This window comes from Ahaetulla prasina, chromosome 3 (genome assembly GCF_028640845.1).
Source record: "Ahaetulla prasina isolate Xishuangbanna chromosome 3, ASM2864084v1, whole genome shotgun sequence".
NCBI lineage: Eukaryota > Metazoa > Chordata > Lepidosauria > Squamata > Colubridae > Ahaetulla > Ahaetulla prasina.
In genome coordinates, this window is record NC_080541.1 from 212,312,583 (window position 1) to 212,330,983 (window position 18,401).

Consider the following 18,401-nt stretch of genomic DNA (forward strand, 5'->3'; position numbering starts at 1 on the left):
CGTGCGCACGTGCATGCTCACTTCACTCATGCGCAGTGCTTCTGAACATTCACAGAACCTTCTGCGCATGCGCAGAGAGTCCGTGATGATGTTCGGGTGGGTGGGCGGAGCCTTCCGCCGCCACTACTACTGGTTGACCTGAACCAGGGTGAACCGTTAGAAACCAACCACTGAAGTGAACCCTTAGGACAAGGGTATCAAACTCAAGGCCCAGGGGCCAGATTTGGCCCATGGGGTTTCCTAGATCTGGTCCACGGGGCTGTCCTGGAAACAGTGAAGGACCGGCCCATGATGCCTTTGCCAGCAAAAATAGAGCTTAGGAGGGCTGCGCATCTTCACCCGCATCAAGAGGCTCTTTAGTTCCTCTTCACTTTCTGCCATTAGAGGTCTTTGTTACTGGTAAGCAATACTTTTTTCATCAAAGAATGGATGAGGAAAGGGTGTGGTTTAGGGACAGAAAGAGATCCTTTGGTCCTGACAGAATTATATAAAGTAGAGAAATGAACCTGGTCCCTGTCATGTTTGCTAGGTCAGGGGGAGTGTCATTTCAGCCCTAACAGGGGAAAATATTGCTTTAAGATGAAGTTCAGCTAATGACAACTAAAGCTTGTTTCACTTAAGGACTAGGAATAAGAAGAAGTCAACAGCATACGGTCATGACAGAAAAGGGGGCTTGTCTGCAAGGTTAAAGGTTAAAGTTCATCCTCATTCAAGGAAACTTTGTAGGTGACTTCGTAGGGTCAATCATTTCCTATCATCACAATACACCTTATACACTGTAAGCCGCCCTGAGTCTTCGGAGAAGGGCGGGATATAAATGTAAATTTAAAAAAAACAATCAAATTTACATGATTCTTCTGTGAAAAAATGGAGAAGGGACTTCTGAAGGGAAGATGGATTGTTAATCTAACCCAGGGGTCTGCAAACTTGGCTCTTTTAAGACTTTTAAGCCAGCAAAGCTAGCCGAAGAACTCTGGGAGTTGAAGTCCACAAGTCTTAAAAGAGTTAAGTTTGCAGACCCTTGATCTAACCAATGAATAAACAGACAAGGCTAGCCTCTCTGGTTGATAATATTCCTCAATCTATTCCTCATAGACACCCCCTTCCCTAGTCATCCAAATATGTTCACAGAGAGGAATGTTAAATAGGTTGAGATAAACAGAGAAATTTCCCCTTCAATAAGTTGTGGTCAAGATTCTGTTCAAAGTTGAGTGAAACATTTGGAAAGTTGGACCCTTCTATGGATGAAGGGGAAAATATCTTCATACCAAGCTGCCTTCCCAGATTTTAGGGTAAACATCTGTGACTCAAGTGAAGCAACTTGAGATGGGGGATTTTACCATTCTTAACATGCATCCTCTGATTATTATTATTTTTTTGCAAACCATCAGAAAAAAGACTTGGATGCACTTGGATCATCATGTGAATTTTGAAAACTCAAGACATTTTTCAGTGGAAGCAGTAGAATAAAAATTAAGCCAGGCAAGCGAAAAGGACATTCTGGGAGTATTTGAAAGATAAATTAAATTCAAAGTATTAATCTTTTTGCATGCCTGCCTGTGTTATCTGTCAGTCACTCAAATACTCCAAGAGAAATGACGCTCTGGAAGTTTATCCAAAGAAGACGTAGAAATGGAAAAGAGTGGGGGAGAAATCCACTCTCAAGGTCAAAGAGAACTGAGCAGTATTTTTTTCAAAATCTTGGATCGGTTGTGCTTGCACTTCCTCCTTCTTTCATAATTCAGTGGGTATTACAGTAATTAGAGTTAGCTTTCTCTTTGAGTGTTCAAAGAAAAGGATGCAGGTAGACCAACTGCTACACCAATGGCACATCTTAGTGCAGGGGTGTCAAACTGGCAACCCGCAGGCCGGATCCGTCACATGCAGGCCACGCCCACCCCAGTTCTGTGAAGGGAAAACTGTCACACTAGGTCATGTGATGGCAATGTGACGCCACGGGTTTGACACCCATGCCTTAGTGAGTAGAGTTGACTGGAGGGTGTGAGAAGAATTCTATCAAATATTGAATCTGGACACTCTTTTTTTCAACAGACTTTGTAGTATTCTACAGAGGAATTACTGAGTCTGTCATCTGCACCTCTATAACTGTCTGGTTTGGTTCTGCAACCCAACAAGATAGATACAGACTTCAGAGGATAATTAGAACTGCAGAAAAAACAATGGCTACCAAGCTGCCTTCCATTGAGGACCTGTATAGGGCATGAGTCAAAAAGAGGGCTGTAAAAATATTTATAGACCCTTCGCATCCTGGACATAAACTGTTTCAACCCCTACCCTCAAAACGACGCTATAGAGCACTGCACACCAGAACAACTAGACACAAGAACAATTTTTTCCCAAACGCCATCTCTCTGCTAAACAAATAATTCCCTCAACACTGTCAAACTATCTACTAAATCTGCAGTGCTATTAATCTTCTCCTCATTCCCATCACCCATCTCCTTCCACTTATGACTGTAACTTTTTTGCTTGTATCCTTACGATTTATACTGTAATTGATTGTTTCCTGATTGCTTAATTGTAGCCTATGACCAGTGGTGGGATTCAGCCAGTTTGCACCACTTCGGGAGAACCGGTTGTTAACTTTCTCAGCAGTTTGGTGAACTGGTTGTTGGAAGAAATCATTAGGGCAGAGAACCGGTTGTTAAATTACTAGAATCCCAACACTGCCTATGACTATCATTAAGTGTTGTAAATGTTGTACCTTGATGAAGGTATCTTTTCTTTTATGTACACTGACAGCATAGGCACCAAGACAAATTCCTTGTGTGTCCAATCACACTTGGCCAATAAAAAAATTCTATTCTATTCTATTCTATTCATAGAGTCTGGCAAATGAATGGAAAACAAAGTGTTGGAAATAAGCAAGCCAACAGATAAAATTGTCTTTCTCTGATCAAAAACTTTATAAGGGAAACAAAATAGCAAAGAATAAAAACTTTTTAAAAAAAAAGAACTATCTCTTCCTTAGCAACTGAAATCTTCATTTAAAGAGTCAGGATCAGAGAAGTGTGTGATATCCAGGGATGAAAGTAATTGCATTATTTAATTTGGGGGAAGGTGGGGGCTGGTGGAAGTGCATAAAGTCAAAAGATTTACACATTGTAAATGGCTGTGACATTTTCGGCGACTGAAAGCAATTCTCCTGAATTAAGCCAAAAACAAAAACTAGACCAAGAACATTGCTCTGTGAAGATTTGGACCGTAAAATCGACTGAAGTTGTAGCAATCCACATATCCCAGATTGGCAGTGACAACAGTTTGATTGTTTCTAGAGAGCAATGCACCGTTTTAATTTCCCAGAGTGTCCTTGGGCTAATGTCCTGAAGCCTATTATGACTGAAAATTCTGTCCTGCAGAGAGATTGAAGAACCTGAATATATCAGCCTTGAAAAGAGAAAAGTGAGGGAGTATTTATACCCATCCACACACATATACACACTTCAAGTGTGTGTATGTGCATATATCATATCGTATTGTGTTATATCGTATCATATCGTATCATATTATCATATCTGAGGGGGTGTCACTCAGCAGAAGGTCAGAACTTGTTCTTTATAATCTCAGGAGATAAAATAATGGTCTTAAGTTACAGGCAGATCCCCAGTGAAGGTTAGAGAAAACTTCTCAATAATAAAAGCAGCTCAACAGTGGAACCAATTACCAAGGGACCTCTCATTCATTGGATGTGTTCAGGTGGAAGCTAGACAGCTATCAGTCTAAGATGCTTTATTTTGGAGCCCTCCATGGACCAACAAGCATTAATATTGTATTACCCTGCATTTTTTTTTTTTACTTTTCGGTCTGTCTGTGTCATTTTAACTCTCTTGAGTGTTGTTGTTGTTGTTGTTGTTGTTTTGCCTGAACGGAATGATGCATCTACAATCTAATAAAATAAAGAGACAAATAAGCGATAAAAACACCCACGTCCTCTATTTCCAAATACAGGTCAGCTATATTTATGTTTAGCAACTTAGAATTGAAAATGGTGATTATAGCCATCTCGCATTTGGAGACTGACCCCTCTTGACTGTATCTGTAGTGCACCCCGAAGACAGAAAGGAGCCCCACTTTGGCTTAGAGACCACAATAGGTAGAGTTGTGGAGGGGTTTGGCTTTGACAATGCTTTGAATGAAGCTCCTTGAAGCAACATGATCCCCTCTTTCTAAAGAGTGAAGTAAAGTTGTTATATTATTCCACTCCACTCCATCCCACTCCACTTGTTTTCTATTGTGGGTCTAGTAGCAGAAGGGAGTTTGTGTACACACAGAGAAGCCAACTCTGGCTCTTATACTTGCCAAGGGAAATCCATAAAGCACCTTACAATGGGCAAACTATGGCCTTTGTGGAAATACCTAAAAAAGAAGCATTAAGCTTTGATTTGCAGCCAGTGTTATTTGTTTTCTGAAATTTTTTGATGTCTTTCCATAGATTACAAATGACAAACGTTCCTGTTTCTAACCTCAATAATTGCAAAATAACAGAATGAGCATCCGTCAGGCCTGGGAGCCATCTTCTGCACTAGGCCTTCAGTTAAGAACCCTGACAGCATCATGGTCTCCTAATGCGAATGCTGCACATTTATTCTTGGTTTACACTGTGTTCTGTCCCCTCCTTCACCTCCATCCAAGTGATGGCTTAATTAGCCGGCACTATCAGCTCTGGCAGCAGAATAGCAAGCGTCTGCCAAGTGTCTCTGTTATCTCCCTCAACGCCGATGAGTCACCCAGGAACAAACTTCAGCTCTTAGTTAATCAGTTGATTTGCCTGCTACGAAGAGGCACAGCAGTTCTTGCTGCCTTTATATCCTGTGGGGTGTGGCTCCATGACTCAGCACTTCCTAGACCTGCCCCACCCTTGCTTCTGTTGTTCTCTCCTCTCCTGCCTACGAAACCTAGGGTCCAACCAAGCCTGATTGCCATCAGCTGGGTCTGAAGGCATGGCCTGGGGGGAGGGGGAAAGAGTCAGGGGATGGAGGCCTCATTTCCACCTGGCCTGCCTCTGGCTCCTGGAGCTGAGCCAGGGAAGCCGGTGCTCCTGAGGTAAGTCCTGATGGCCCTTCCCCCTCACGTTACAAGTCACTTTCTGGCAGGAGGCCCAGCTCAGGGGGCGCAGACACAACACACTGTTGCATGTAAGAACATAAAGGGAGGAGGCTGCGTTGCAATGTAGTTGTGCATCTTTTGACACTGAGCTTTGCTCTTTGGGTGCTTAGATACAATCAAAATCAAATAACACCTTGGTTAGTCCACAATTATAGACTGTGCATGTATAGGAAAAGATGGTACCTGGCTCAATAGTAGTAAATGGAAGAAGGTTTTTGGAGACCTAGTGGACAATCATTTAAATATGAGTCAGCAGTGTGCAGCAGCTGCCAAGAAAGCCAACACAGTTCTAGGCTGCATTAACAGAGGGATAGAATCAAGATCACACAAACTGTTAATGCCACTTTATAATGCCTTAGTAATGCCACACCTGGAATATTGCATCCAGTTTTGGTCACCATGATGTAAAAAAGATTTTGAGACTCTAGAAGGAGTGCAGAAAAGAGCAACAAGGATGATTAGGAAACTGGAGACTACAAAAAATGGTTGCTGGAATTGGATATGTTTGGTTAAAGTAAAGAAGGACTAGGGGTGCCATGGTAGCAGTGTTAAAAATCTAAGAGGCTGCCACAAAGAAGGAGTGTGTCAAACCTGTTTCTCCAAATTATGTGAAGCAGGGGTGCAATTCAGCAGGTTCTGACAGGTTCTGGGGAACCAGTAGCAGAAAATTTGAGTAGTTTGGAGAACCGGCAAATATCACCTCTGGCTGGCCCCAGAGTGGGGTGGGAATGGAGATTTTGCAATATCCTTCCCCTGGAGTGGGGTGGGAATGGAGATTTTGCAGTATTCTTCCCCTGCCATGCCCACCAAGCCACGCCCACCAAGCCACGCCCACAGAACCAGTAGTAAAAAATTTTGAATTCCACCACTGATCTGAAGTAAAGACAAGGAGCAATGGATCGAAACTAATCGAGAGAACCAAACTAGAACTAAGGAGAAATTTCCTGACAGTTACTGGAGAATAATTAAACAATGAAATGACTTATCTCCAGAAATTATGGGTACTCCAACACTGGAACGTTTTACGAAGAGATTGGACAACTATTTGCCTGAAATGGTATAGGACAGGGGTCTCCAACCTTGGTCTCTTTAAGACTTGTGGACTTCAACTCCCAGAGTTCCTCAGCCAGCTTTGCTGGCTGAGGGACTCTGGGAGTTGAAGTCCACAAGTCTTAAAGAATAGAATAGAATAGAATAGGATTTTATTGGCCAAGTGTGATTGGACACACAAGGAATTTGTCTTGGTGCATATGCTCTCAGTGTACATAAAAGAAAAGATACGTTCATCAAGGTACAACATTTACAACACAATTGATGATCAATATATCAATATAAATCATAAGGATTGCCAGCAACAAGTTATAGTCATACAGTCATAAGTGGAAAGAGATTGGTGATGGGAACTATGAAACGATTAATAGTAGTGCAGATTCAGTAAATAGTCTGACAGTGTTGAGGGAATTATTTGTTTAGCAGAGTGATGGCCTTCGGGAAAAAACTGTTCTTGTGTCTAGTTGTTCTGGTGTGCAGTGCTCTATAGCGTCATTTTGAGGGTAGGAGTTGAAACAGTTTATGTCTAGGATGCGAGGGATCTGCAAATATTTTCACGGCCCTCTTCTTGATTCGTGCAGTATACAGGTCCTCAATGGAAGGCAAGTTGGTAGCAATTATTTTTTCTGCAGTTCTAATTATCCTCTGAAGTCTGTGTTTTTCTTGTTGGGTTGCAGAACCGAACCAGACAGTTATAGAGGTGCAAATGACAGACTCAATAATTCCTCTGTAGAACTGGATCAGCAGCTCCTTGGGCAGTTTGAGCTTACTGAGTTGGCGCAGAAAGAACATTCTTTGTTGTCCTTTTTTAATGATGTTTTTGATGTTAGCTGTCCATTTGAGATCTTGCGATATGATAGAACCCAGAAATTTGAAGGTTTCTACTGTTGATACTGTGTTGTCAAGTATTGTGAGAGGTGGAAGTATGGAAGGGTTTTTCCTAAAGTCTACCACCATTTCTACGGTTTTGAGTGTGTTCAGTTCCAGATTGTTTTGGTTGCACCACAAGGCTAGTCGTTCGACCTCTCGTCTATATGCGGATTCGTCATTGTCTCGAATGAGACCAATCACTGTTGTGTCATCTGCGAACTTCAGTAGCTTAACAAATGGATCATTGGAGATGCAGTCATTGGTATACAGAGAGAAGAGAAGTGGGGAGAGCACACAGCCTTGGGGGGGCCCCTGTGCTAATTGTACAGGTATTTGATGTGATCTTGCTTAGCTTCACCTGCTGCTTCCTGTTTGTTAGGAAGCTTGTGATCCACTTACAAGTCTGTTCCGGTACCTGTAGCTGGTTTAGCTTAGTTAGAAGAATGTCTGGAATGATGGTATTGAATGCTGGACTAAAGTCTACAAAGAGGACCCTTGCATAGGTCTTTGGAGACTCAAGATGTTGTAGGATGTAGTGCAGAGCCATATTAACAGCATCATCTGTTGATCTATTTGCTCGGTATGCAAATTGCAAGGGGTCTAAGAGCGGATTCGTTATGGTTTTCAGGTAGGAAAGCACTAGCCTTTCAAAGGTTTTCATGACTACAGATGTTAGAGCAACTGGTCTGTAGTCATTCAGTTCCTTGATGGTGGGCTTCTTCGGCACTGGGATGATGGTAGAGCGTTTGAAGCAAGAAGGAACATAGCACATCTCTAGTGATTTATTGAAAATATGGGTGAAGATGGGGGCCAATTGGTCAGCACAGACTTTTAAGCAAGAAGGAGTTATCTTGTCTGGGCCTGGAGCTTTTCCTGGCTTTTGTCTGTGAAATAGGTCCTGCACTTCCTTTTCTGTGATCACTAGGGGTTGTGAACCCAATGAAATGGGGTCAGTTGTAGGAGGCTTGGCTGTTGTTGGTGTGTCTGAGATGGGGGTTGTGGAGATAGGTGGCTGTAGTTTCCTTTCAAACCTGCAGTAAAACTCATTCAGGTCATCTGCCAGTTGTTGATTACCTTCAGCCTGGGAAGGACCAAGGTTGGAGACCCCTGGTATAGGGTTTCCTGCTTGAGCAGGCAGTTGGACTAGAAGACCTCCAGCGTCCCTTCCAACTCTGTTACACTGTTATTCTTAGAAACTGGTAAGAAGTGTCCATTATTAAACCAATTCTCCTCTACCAATTCTTAGCTTGTCAGTAGGCAGTCCTCTAATGCATTAAGTTGTATTTTCATATTAAACACTCAAACAATATCATCAAAGATTTTGAACAAGTTGACACAAATTCATTAATTTTGCAACAACATAAATTTTATAAACCTGACTCCTTTAGCATGCAAACATGCATTATAAGTTCTTCATAAAAGGTGGATGGGATGTTGAGCACCAGGTGACTTCAGAATATCTTTCCAATTTTGTGATTCTTTCATTTATCTTAGTACATACAGGTAAAAACACAAGTCAGCAATGATGGGAGAGGCTTCTGAAATACTCCGTCTATGGACATCCAGACCAGATATAAGGCAACTTATAACCATTTAAGTTCTATTCAGTAGGTGTTACACAAAACTAGGGTGTTGTGACATAGGCCCCAAGTAGTTATTACCAGACACAATCAGTCCTAAACAAACATATTTCTATTATCACAGCTGAGAATTACTTCATTCTCAGCTTAGTCCAAATTAATTCTAAAACAAGTCCTTCAGAAAAAATCCTTTGGGCTTATCACAAACCTTTCTCTTCTTTGGTACCCTGCCAAAGGCCTTTCTTGTCAAAGCCCCACGAAGTTCAGAAACAAGAGACACCGACTCAAAGCAGATTTAGCAACGTTGTTTTCCTACAAAGAGCCCAAGAGCCTTTGCTGCTCTTTTAAGCCTTATGGGAGGGGCCAATCATCTCCTGGCCTTACTCCCAAGTCATCCTTTTTGCTTTAGCTGTTCTTGCCTTCTGGAAGCTCTTTGCATGTGTGCACCAGCAACAGGCTCCTCCTGTTCCTCTGACTCTCCTGCTGTCTGCCTCTGGAGGCTCCAGTGTCCGCGTATCACTCCCAGATGGCCCTGGCCCCATCTCTGCCTCCAGTGCAGAACCCTCATCTGGGCCTTCTCCTGACTCCAGGACTGGCCCATGTTCCTCCCCAGCCTCCCCACTGTCCGACTCCACTTCTAGCTCCATGGGCTGCTGGTAGACCACAACACAGGAAAACCAGCAGGTACTTATACACACACACACGTACACACACCACTTCTGAAAGGGAAGAGCAAGGCAAAGTAAGAACAGCTTTAATAGGAAAGAAGAAAACGGTAAAGAAATGGGAAGAGAGGTTGACAGAAGAGAAGAAAAAGTTAAGAGTTCAGCAGTACACTACCTAGAAAAAGATGCTTAGGAAACAGAAAATAGGAAAGATTAATTATTTTCTTAAAACGAGACCATTGGGGACATACTGCAGGTCTTACAATCTGCCAAGGAGATTGTAAAACTTTCCTCTTTTAAGAAAGCAAGAGATTGCTAAGAAAGCTGCCCTTTATCAGTTAATCTACTGATTATATAGATCAGTAGTAAAACTGACAGTTGGAACTAAGTAAATTTATATGAACGGTAGCAGATTTAATCTGTGGGCAATAAACAGACAGCTCTCTCCGAATGATGCTAAGAGAAATACTACAAGGGAAGAGCAGCCTTCAGTTTTCTGAAAACATATTGCGGTGGGGTGAAAAAAAATCAGATAAAAGGAACTGCTGAGGCAGACAATCATCCCATATTACCTATGTTTATTTGCCTTGATCTGAAAAAAACAAAAAAGGGTCTCATGACAGGACGAATATGTATATATGGAATGTTTGCAGCCATGTGGAGGCAAAGGGGAACCACAGGGTGTGCGCCTCTTCCTGTGCAGACACCCGCTCAGGTACCCTGCTTTGAACTATAACATAGGTCATTGGAAATGTTCCTCTGGATCTTGGCTCAGAAGTACCTACAGTGGGTGAAACGTCATTATCCCGTGAACCTGGAATAATAGTAGACTGACCTTCCTTCCTCAAAAGGATGCTGTGAAGGTCAATAATTATAATGCTCCAAGGAAGGAGATGTGCAGCTGTGACATCCAGACTGCGCTGGGAAATTTAATATGGTTGACCACACTGGGAGAAGGTGGCGGCCCAAGTCAGAAAGAGAGTAGCAACAGATTTTCTTTTGCATTCACTTCTGACACAGCCGTAATATCTTTAGTCGTATAGAGAAGGAGTAGTACAGCTTGCTAGCTTTAGTCACACACAGGACACATACAGTTAGGGCAGTATTACTCAATGTGTCAGATGTGCCCCCAGAGCCCAGTTTCACTACAAATATGTGGTCTGCCTCCCATCAACTAGAATAGAATAACAGAGACCTTGGAGGTCTTCTAGTCCAACCCCCTGATTAGGCAGGAAACCCTACACCACTTCAGACAAAAGGTTATCCAACATCTTCTTAAAAACTTCCAGTGTTGGAGCATTCACAACTTCTGGAGGCAAGTTGTTCCACTGATTAATTGTTCTAACTCTCAGGAAATTTCTCCTCAGTTCTAAGTTGCTTCTCTCCTTGATTAGTTTCCACCCATTGCTTCTTGTCCTGCCCTCAGGTGCTTTGGAGAATAGCTTTACTCCCTCTTCTTTATGGCAGCCCCTGAGATATTGGAACACTGCTATCATGCAACCCCTAGTCCTTCTTTTCATCAGACTACACATACCCAGTCCCAGCAACTGTTCTTTATATGTTTTAGCCTCCAGTCCCTTAATCATCTTTCTTGCTCTTCTCTGCACTCTTTCTAGAGTCTCAACATCTTTTTTACATTGTGGTGACCAAAACTGGATGCAATATTCCAAGTGGTTTTAACACTTCACGTGATCTTGAGATTTTCTTTGGCTCAGTTTTTGTTAACTCCGATAACACATATCCGACATTCCACAAACGTACCAGCAATGATTATGATGATTTAATTCATATAGATTTCACAGAAGACAACGTTGGAAAAGCTCTTCACAACTTAAAACCATCGCTATCTATTGGACCCGATGGACTGTGTGCATACTTCTTAAAAAAACTTTCCATTAATATAGCAGAACCCCTAAGTATTATCTTTGATAAAGCTTTCACTACCAGTTCTCTTCCCAAACTTTGGTCACTAGCCACAGTCATCCCTATCTTCAAAAAAGGAGACCCCAGCTTAATTGAAAACTAAAGACCGATCTCCCTTTGCTGCGTCACCTGCAAAGTCATGGAATCTATCATCAACCAATCCATTACCTCACACTTAGAAACAAACAACCTACTCTCCAACAAACAATTTGGTTTCAGAAAAAAATTATCATGTAACTTACAACTTCTCCACTGCAAAAACATATGGACTTCAAATCTTGATCAAGGCAAATCAATAGATGCAATCTACATAGACTTCTGCAAAGCTTTTGACTCAGTAGTACACGATAAACTTCTCCTAAAACTAATATCCTATGGCATCTCAGGGCCCCTCCACAAATGGATATCTGCTTTTCTGTCTAACAGACAACAAGTGGTCAAAATTGGCAATGCTTTATCAAATCCTGTTCCTGTCAAGAGTGGCGTTCCTCAAGGCAGCGTTCTTGGACCAACACTCTTTATACTATACATTAATGATCTTTGTGACCATATCTCAAGTAATTGTGTTCTCTTTGCTGATGATGTCAAACTATTTAACATCACAGACAATACTTCTATCATTCAAAACGACCTTGATCATCTAACCGCTTGGTCTAAAAATTGGCAGCTCCAAATTTCAACCAGCAAATGCTCAGTCTTACATATAGGAAAAAAGAACCCAAAAACTAAGTACATACTAGATGGACATTATCTTACAGACGACCCCCATCCCGTTAAAGACCTTGGAGTTTTCATGTCAAATGATCTAAGTGCCAAAGCCCACTGCAACTACATAGCAAAAAAAGCTCTAAGAGTTGTAAACCTAATTTTGCGTAGCTTCTTTTCCAAAAACACCACACTACTAACCAGAGCATATAAAACATTTGCTAGACCAATTCTAGAATACAGCTCGCCTGTTTGGAACCCTCACCACATCTCTGACATCAATACAATTGAACGTGTCCAGAAATATTTTACAAGAAGAGTTCTCCATTCCTCTGAAAACAATAGAATACCCTATCCCACCAGACTCGAAATCCTAGGCTTAGAAAACTTGGAACTCAGTCGCCTTCAACAAGACCTAAGCTTAACTCACAGAATCATCTATTGTAATGTCCTTCCTGTTAAAGACTACTTCAGCTTTAATTGCAATAATACTAGAGCAACTAATAGATTTAAACTTAATGTCAACCGCTTTAATCTAGATTGCAGAAAATATGACTTCTGTAACAGAATCATCAGTGCTTGGAATACTTTACCTGACTCTGTGGTCTCTTCCCACAATCCTAAAAGTTTTATCCAAAAACTTTCTACTATTGACCTCACCCCATTCCTAAGAGGACCATAAGGGGCGTGCATAAGCGCACAAACGTGCCTACCGTTCCTGTCCTATTGTTTTTCTTTTCTTCTTTCTATATATATGCTTATACCTCCTTATATTTACTCATATATGTTTATATACTATATAATCTTTTGTATGATTCCTACATATATTGTTGTGACAAAATAAAATAAATAAAAATAAATAAATAAAAATAAATAAATAAAATAAATGTATATTAACATGCACACATCATTGTGACACACACTGTGCATACAGTGTTTTTCTTGCTGCATCACGGTGCATGCTAAATTATATTGTAAACTTTCTTGCTCGAGTATACTTACATCATGCCCACTAGGACCTTTTAAGCCTGAAACCACACTGCCTATTATATTGATCATTTAAAAAAATAATTATAAGTGGGTGGGCCATGTAGCATTTTATATCCCATATCACTGTTGCAACTTTCTTCATTTTTCTGCACTGGAATGAAGGAACATTATAAAGGATTCTCTAATTAAAGGCATGAATATTCCAATGAGGCTAGTGGGTATTTTATCTGCCTACTGGAAAGCTGTGATTTGTTTGCAATATTGAAGAGTACCAGCCTCCCTATTCTTGAAAACACTTTGTAGCGGTTTAGGCACAATTACACTCTCATTACCTCTTGGCACAAAAGTGTAGTTCAAACGACACTTTGCTTGAAAATGTTAAGGCTTTAGCATTTTAACATCAAAACCAATTCAGCTAAAACCTCCCGAGGTGCAAATAAATCAATAAGTCATTCACACCTCTCATCTATACATACCATGCATATATATATTATAAGAGAAACCTATAATATATATGCTTGCTATATATGTATGAGAGGTGTGAATGAACATAATGGTTCCATGGGAATCAGGGACAACTGACTACAACATACTCAGCACTGGCTGTGTCTGATCATCCTGCTTAGCCAGGCAGATACTAACCTTCTCACAACTTCTTCCTGATGGATCTAGCAGCTCAGTCATGCTAATTGGGTTTAAAGCCATCATTTAGGGACTATGGGGATTTAGGGACTATTTAGGGATTCTGTAAACCGCTTGGAGAGGGCTGAAAAAGCACTATGAAGCGGTATATAAATCTAAGTGCTATTGCTAAATGTTATTGCTATACTCTTTGGAGTTACAACTTGCCCTCCCTATCCCCACAACCATCTGCATTTTTGTGGTCACAAGACACACTCAGATTACCATTTTTCCAGTTAAATCCATTATGTGTCATTAAAGTAATTAGAACAACTTAAGAAAGAAGACATTATATATAGAAAAAAACATGAGGATTTTTTTTTTTTTACATTTAAATGTACCTCAATTTTTTAAAAGCCTACACCAATACAGAGAAATATTAGATATATATTCCTCATTCTACATAGGCTACTTTTGACATTTATGCTCTTACCTGGCACAATCCAGCAGTTGTTTTTTTAATTGCCTGAAAAAAAGTTGTACATATCTTTGCATTTTTCTGAAAACTTGAGGCAGATTTAGAGTTTTGCATTCAGTGTTCCCATTTCCAATCTGTTTCGCTCATTTCTCCGAGCAGTGGTTAGCACTGGAACAAAAATTATGTGTGAGAATTGCTGCATGCTGCAGAAAAAGTGTAGGAGTTGATCATCTTTGTATTCTTTAATGAAGTCTTGGCACTTGGCACTTGGTGACAATTTGAGATATAGTTCCTCTTCTGTCTGGCAACTTCAGCTATTTGGGAAAACTAACAACAGACTCCACAATGCCAAATTCCACATACAGTATAGCCAAATCAGTTTTGTTTAGTTTGCAAGACAGCTCTGCATGACAACTTTTCTTTTAGAAGACACGGTCTTTATGAATTATGGACACTTGGACCTGATAATTGTTTTCAGGGAAATCATATCTATTACACAGATATTCCTTGGCATTTTCATAGAAATTTTTTAAAATGCCTTCAATTTGCCTTTGTAATATAACAGAATAACAGAGTTGGAAGGGACCATGGAGGTCTTCTAATCCAACCCACTGCTTAGGCAGGAAACCCTACATCACTTCAGACAAATGGTTATTAAACATCTTCTAAAAACTTCCAGTGTTGGACCATTCATGTATAACTTCTGGAGGCAAGTTATTCCACTGATTAATTGTTCTAACAGGCAATTTCTCCTTAGTTCTAGGTTGCTTCTCTCCTTAATTACTTTCCATCCATTGCTTCTTGTCCTGCCTTTGTACCTCCAGGTACTTTGGAACATAGGTTGATGTTAATTCCTTGAGCTATTTAACACAAATTCATGAAAGTGCCCCCTAATTCTTGTTTCACATTTGCTTTGGGTAATTACTCTTGGGTTCAGAATGGAACATTGCTTTGGGTAATAACTCTTGAGTTCCAAATCTGTGTGTTATCTGTACTCTGAAAGTAACTTATCAAAGGACTCAGTCATTGGTCAACAGCTGAAAGTTGGGACAATATTTTGCAACAATCCACTTCAAGAAAAGCACAGAAGTTCTTCAACCATTAGGAGAAATGGTGAGATTGGCACTCCAGAAAAATATCTTCTCCATGAAAATCAATCATTCCTGCAGTATTTCTTCTTGCACTGAGTTCAACAGAATGTAGCAATTAAATCTGGGGCCATGTTTAAATTTTTGATAGTTTAGTTTGATTTCCATCATTAATATGAACATTGGTTGATTTAGCTCAACTTTAAATCTTGCATAATAGTTACTTTACAATTGCATCAGAGGTCTCCCTTTACTCCCTTCTGTGAATGAAAAATATCTCTAAAGTATGGGACATGTTTTGCTGCCAAAGAAAAAAAGACAGATTATTGCCTACGATGTCTTCCAAATGCTTTTGGACATTATACCTCCTGTCTGCGCTCTTTCTTTGTAACGTATTCCCCTTTCTATCTGTAATAATATGCTCTTTTTTTATTATCAGATTTTATTTATTTTTTGCTATTTTTAATGCAGCCACACTGGTTTATTCTGCTGTCCCTTTATTTTTCTTATTAGAATTGTTTGCAATTGTACTTTTTAATTTCTTGAGGTTTTTTTAGGAAAATTCCCACCATGATCTCTTTCCCCCCCATTAGCTTCTTTTGCAACGGAATCTTAATGATCATTGCTGCAAGGTTATTAAAATATACTTTTTCAAAGCCTAAGACGCTCAACTTCAGTTTCCCTGAAAACAAAGAATTCCAGGGTTCTTTCACCACTCTCTTTTGATGTCCTGCTATTTTCCTCATTCCTCATTGAACAGGAGCAAAACAAGGACAGGGAATCATCTTGGCTTCTTCTGCCTCTGAAGGACAAAGTTATCACCCCCGTTGACATGAACTCCAGATGATCCAGAACCAGTTCCAAAGGTCTATGAAGTTCCCATGTGGAAATGGCTCTAACCAGGGGTGGGCTACTAGGAGCTCGCAGGGGTTCAGGAGAACCTCTAGCTAAGATTCTGAGCAGTTCAGAGAACCCCCAAATCCCACTCCTGGCTGACCCACCCAACCCACACTGCACCTCCCAGGAGTCCCCACACAGCCCATTTTGGATGCAGGTAAGTGCAGGGCGCGCAGAGGCTCGGTGAGGGCAAAAAACGGGCAAGTTCAGGAAGACTGGAAAGTTCAGGAAGACTGGAAACGGGCCTGTTTCTGGCCTCCAGAGGGCCTCGGGAGCCTGTTTTTGCCCTCCCGGAGGTTCAAGGAAAGCCTCTGGAGCCTGGGGAGGGCAAAACGCCCCCAACCCTGCCATGGTGCAGGAGGACAACTAGGCCATGCCCACATGGCCACGCCCACCCAGCAACCAGGCAGAGAACCCTTGTCAAAATTTTTGAAGCCCACCCCTGGCTCTAACATACAAGAAAATCATAATTGTTACACTTTTATACTGCCTTATCAAAGGTTTTCAAGGCTGTGAATATACCTAATACTAAGCTTGCTGACCAAGGAACTGGCTCAAAGTGACCCAGACAGCTTTCATGCCTAATGGAGGCCTAAAATTCAGTCTCCTGGTTTCTAGACCATCAACTTAACCCCTACACCAAACTGGCTCTTAGCTATTCAGATTTCATTAGGTCTTACTCTGTTGTTAAACATTAAAAGTTAGCAGCAGGGAAGTCATTCCATTTCTTTTTTCCATAACTGAGTTTGCCAAAAGCATGAATTTTTCCCCCCACTCTGAATTCTGATCCAAAATACAAAACCCAATTTCATAAAGCTCTAATATTGTCCTTACTGTATATCAGAAGTGGGTTCCACTTACCTTCGCTACCGGTTCGAAATCAGGAGTGCTCGTGCGTGGCGCTTCTATGCATGCACAGAGCATCCATGATGACATCCGTGTGGGTGGGCGGAACCTCCCACAGCCGCCACTACTGGTTCGTCCGAACCGGGGCGAACCGGTAGAAACACATCACTGCTGTGTACCAATAAAAATAAGTATGCCTTACATGCTTTAAATTTTAAATCACAAAGAGTTAAAAAGCAACCGTATTAATTAGGATTTAGGTAAGGGTAAGAACTTCAGACTGTGAATGTTTTTCTGATATAGGAAAAGTCCCACTAAATAAGCTTTAGACTTTTTTTTTAACCAATGAATTCTTCTCATACTTTCTGGAGCACTAATAATAGAATGCCAAACCTCTGCAGATAGCTGCAGGGGCCTTTTTAATGGATAGGAACAAATAAACTACCCCACTAGACCTATCAATGTATTCACTATGAATGGTAAGAGTCACACATGCCCCCAAAGCATTTCAAATGAGTATTCAGGTAACAATTTTCCTTTTTTTTTTTTCAAAAAAAAAAAAAGCTTTGCCAAATCAACTTAGCATCCACCTGAAAACCTTTTTAAAGACGATTTTTTTTTTGTTTACATTTATACCCCGCCCTTCTCCGAAGACTCATTATATCAACAGTGCTTCCTTATTTTACAGAGGGCATTTCTGCAGCGCTGAATTTCTAAAATGCAAAATAAGAAAAGAAAAGAAATCCCACTCGACCCACGAACGAATCTAGGAATCTTCCATAACCCTCAGTCCTATTTGGGTTGCCTGTGTCTATAACTAGCTCTCCTATACATCTTAGCTACTGTTAATTATTACTTAATTATGAGTCTTCTTGAAGCGAATAGGTCAGGTCATAATAATTACTAATCTTGAGTCCAATCAATTCAGACATAAATATGCTAATATCTGGATCCAGCCCAGGTTATGGATCAAAGTTATAAATCTAAATTGAATATGCAAAATACCATCTAGGACTACGACACACCACAAGTTCATCCAAAGTATTGGTCAAACTATTCAACACCATAATTCTCTAGAATTGTTTGACCATCTCAAAAGCCCTGCTCTCAAGATAGAAGCAACACATCATGTTTTCTGCTCTTCCTTTTTTAATTTAAATAAATTAAGTCACTTAAGTCGCCTGCTGATTGAAGCAACGTGTAAAGTGTGCAAAACATGTAGGTAAAATAAATGGTTTCTTCCCATTATAAATTGGTCCATATGCTCATGGCGTCTAACAGTGTGAGAGAGGAACAAAGGTTTCCTTGCTCAACAGATCTTTTGTTTCAGCTGATCATTTATTTTGGAAACTTTCCAGGGAATGCCTTAAAATATAAATTAAATTAAACCAATGTAGAACTCAGGAGCCATATGAAGAACCTAAGAACATAACAGCTTGCCTGATCAGAGAAAGGACTCATAATGGGCAGCAAAATACATGGAGAAACCTCACAATTCTGGATAGGAGAATGAGAACCTTCTCCCATGTAATTCCTCGGCAGCTGATATTTCAGATTTTCT

At 40.7% G+C, this 18,401-nt stretch overlaps 1 protein-coding gene and 1 long non-coding RNA gene across 2 annotated transcripts in view; one reads left to right on the forward strand and one right to left on the reverse strand.

Annotated features, from left to right (window-relative positions):
• LOC131195650 (uncharacterized) overlaps positions 1 to 14,100 on the reverse strand; it is a 70,806-nt gene extending 56,706 nt beyond the window's left edge. The window contains exon 1 of the long non-coding RNA XR_009154521.1: positions 14,025 to 14,100. This is a non-coding gene — a long non-coding RNA (uncharacterized LOC131195650). The remainder of the gene's footprint in view (positions 1 to 14,024) is intronic.
• CIMIP1 (ciliary microtubule inner protein 1) overlaps positions 1 to 18,401 on the forward strand; it is a 559,204-nt gene that overhangs the window by 97,757 nt on the left and 443,046 nt on the right. The gene's annotated exons all lie outside the window — the stretch shown is intronic.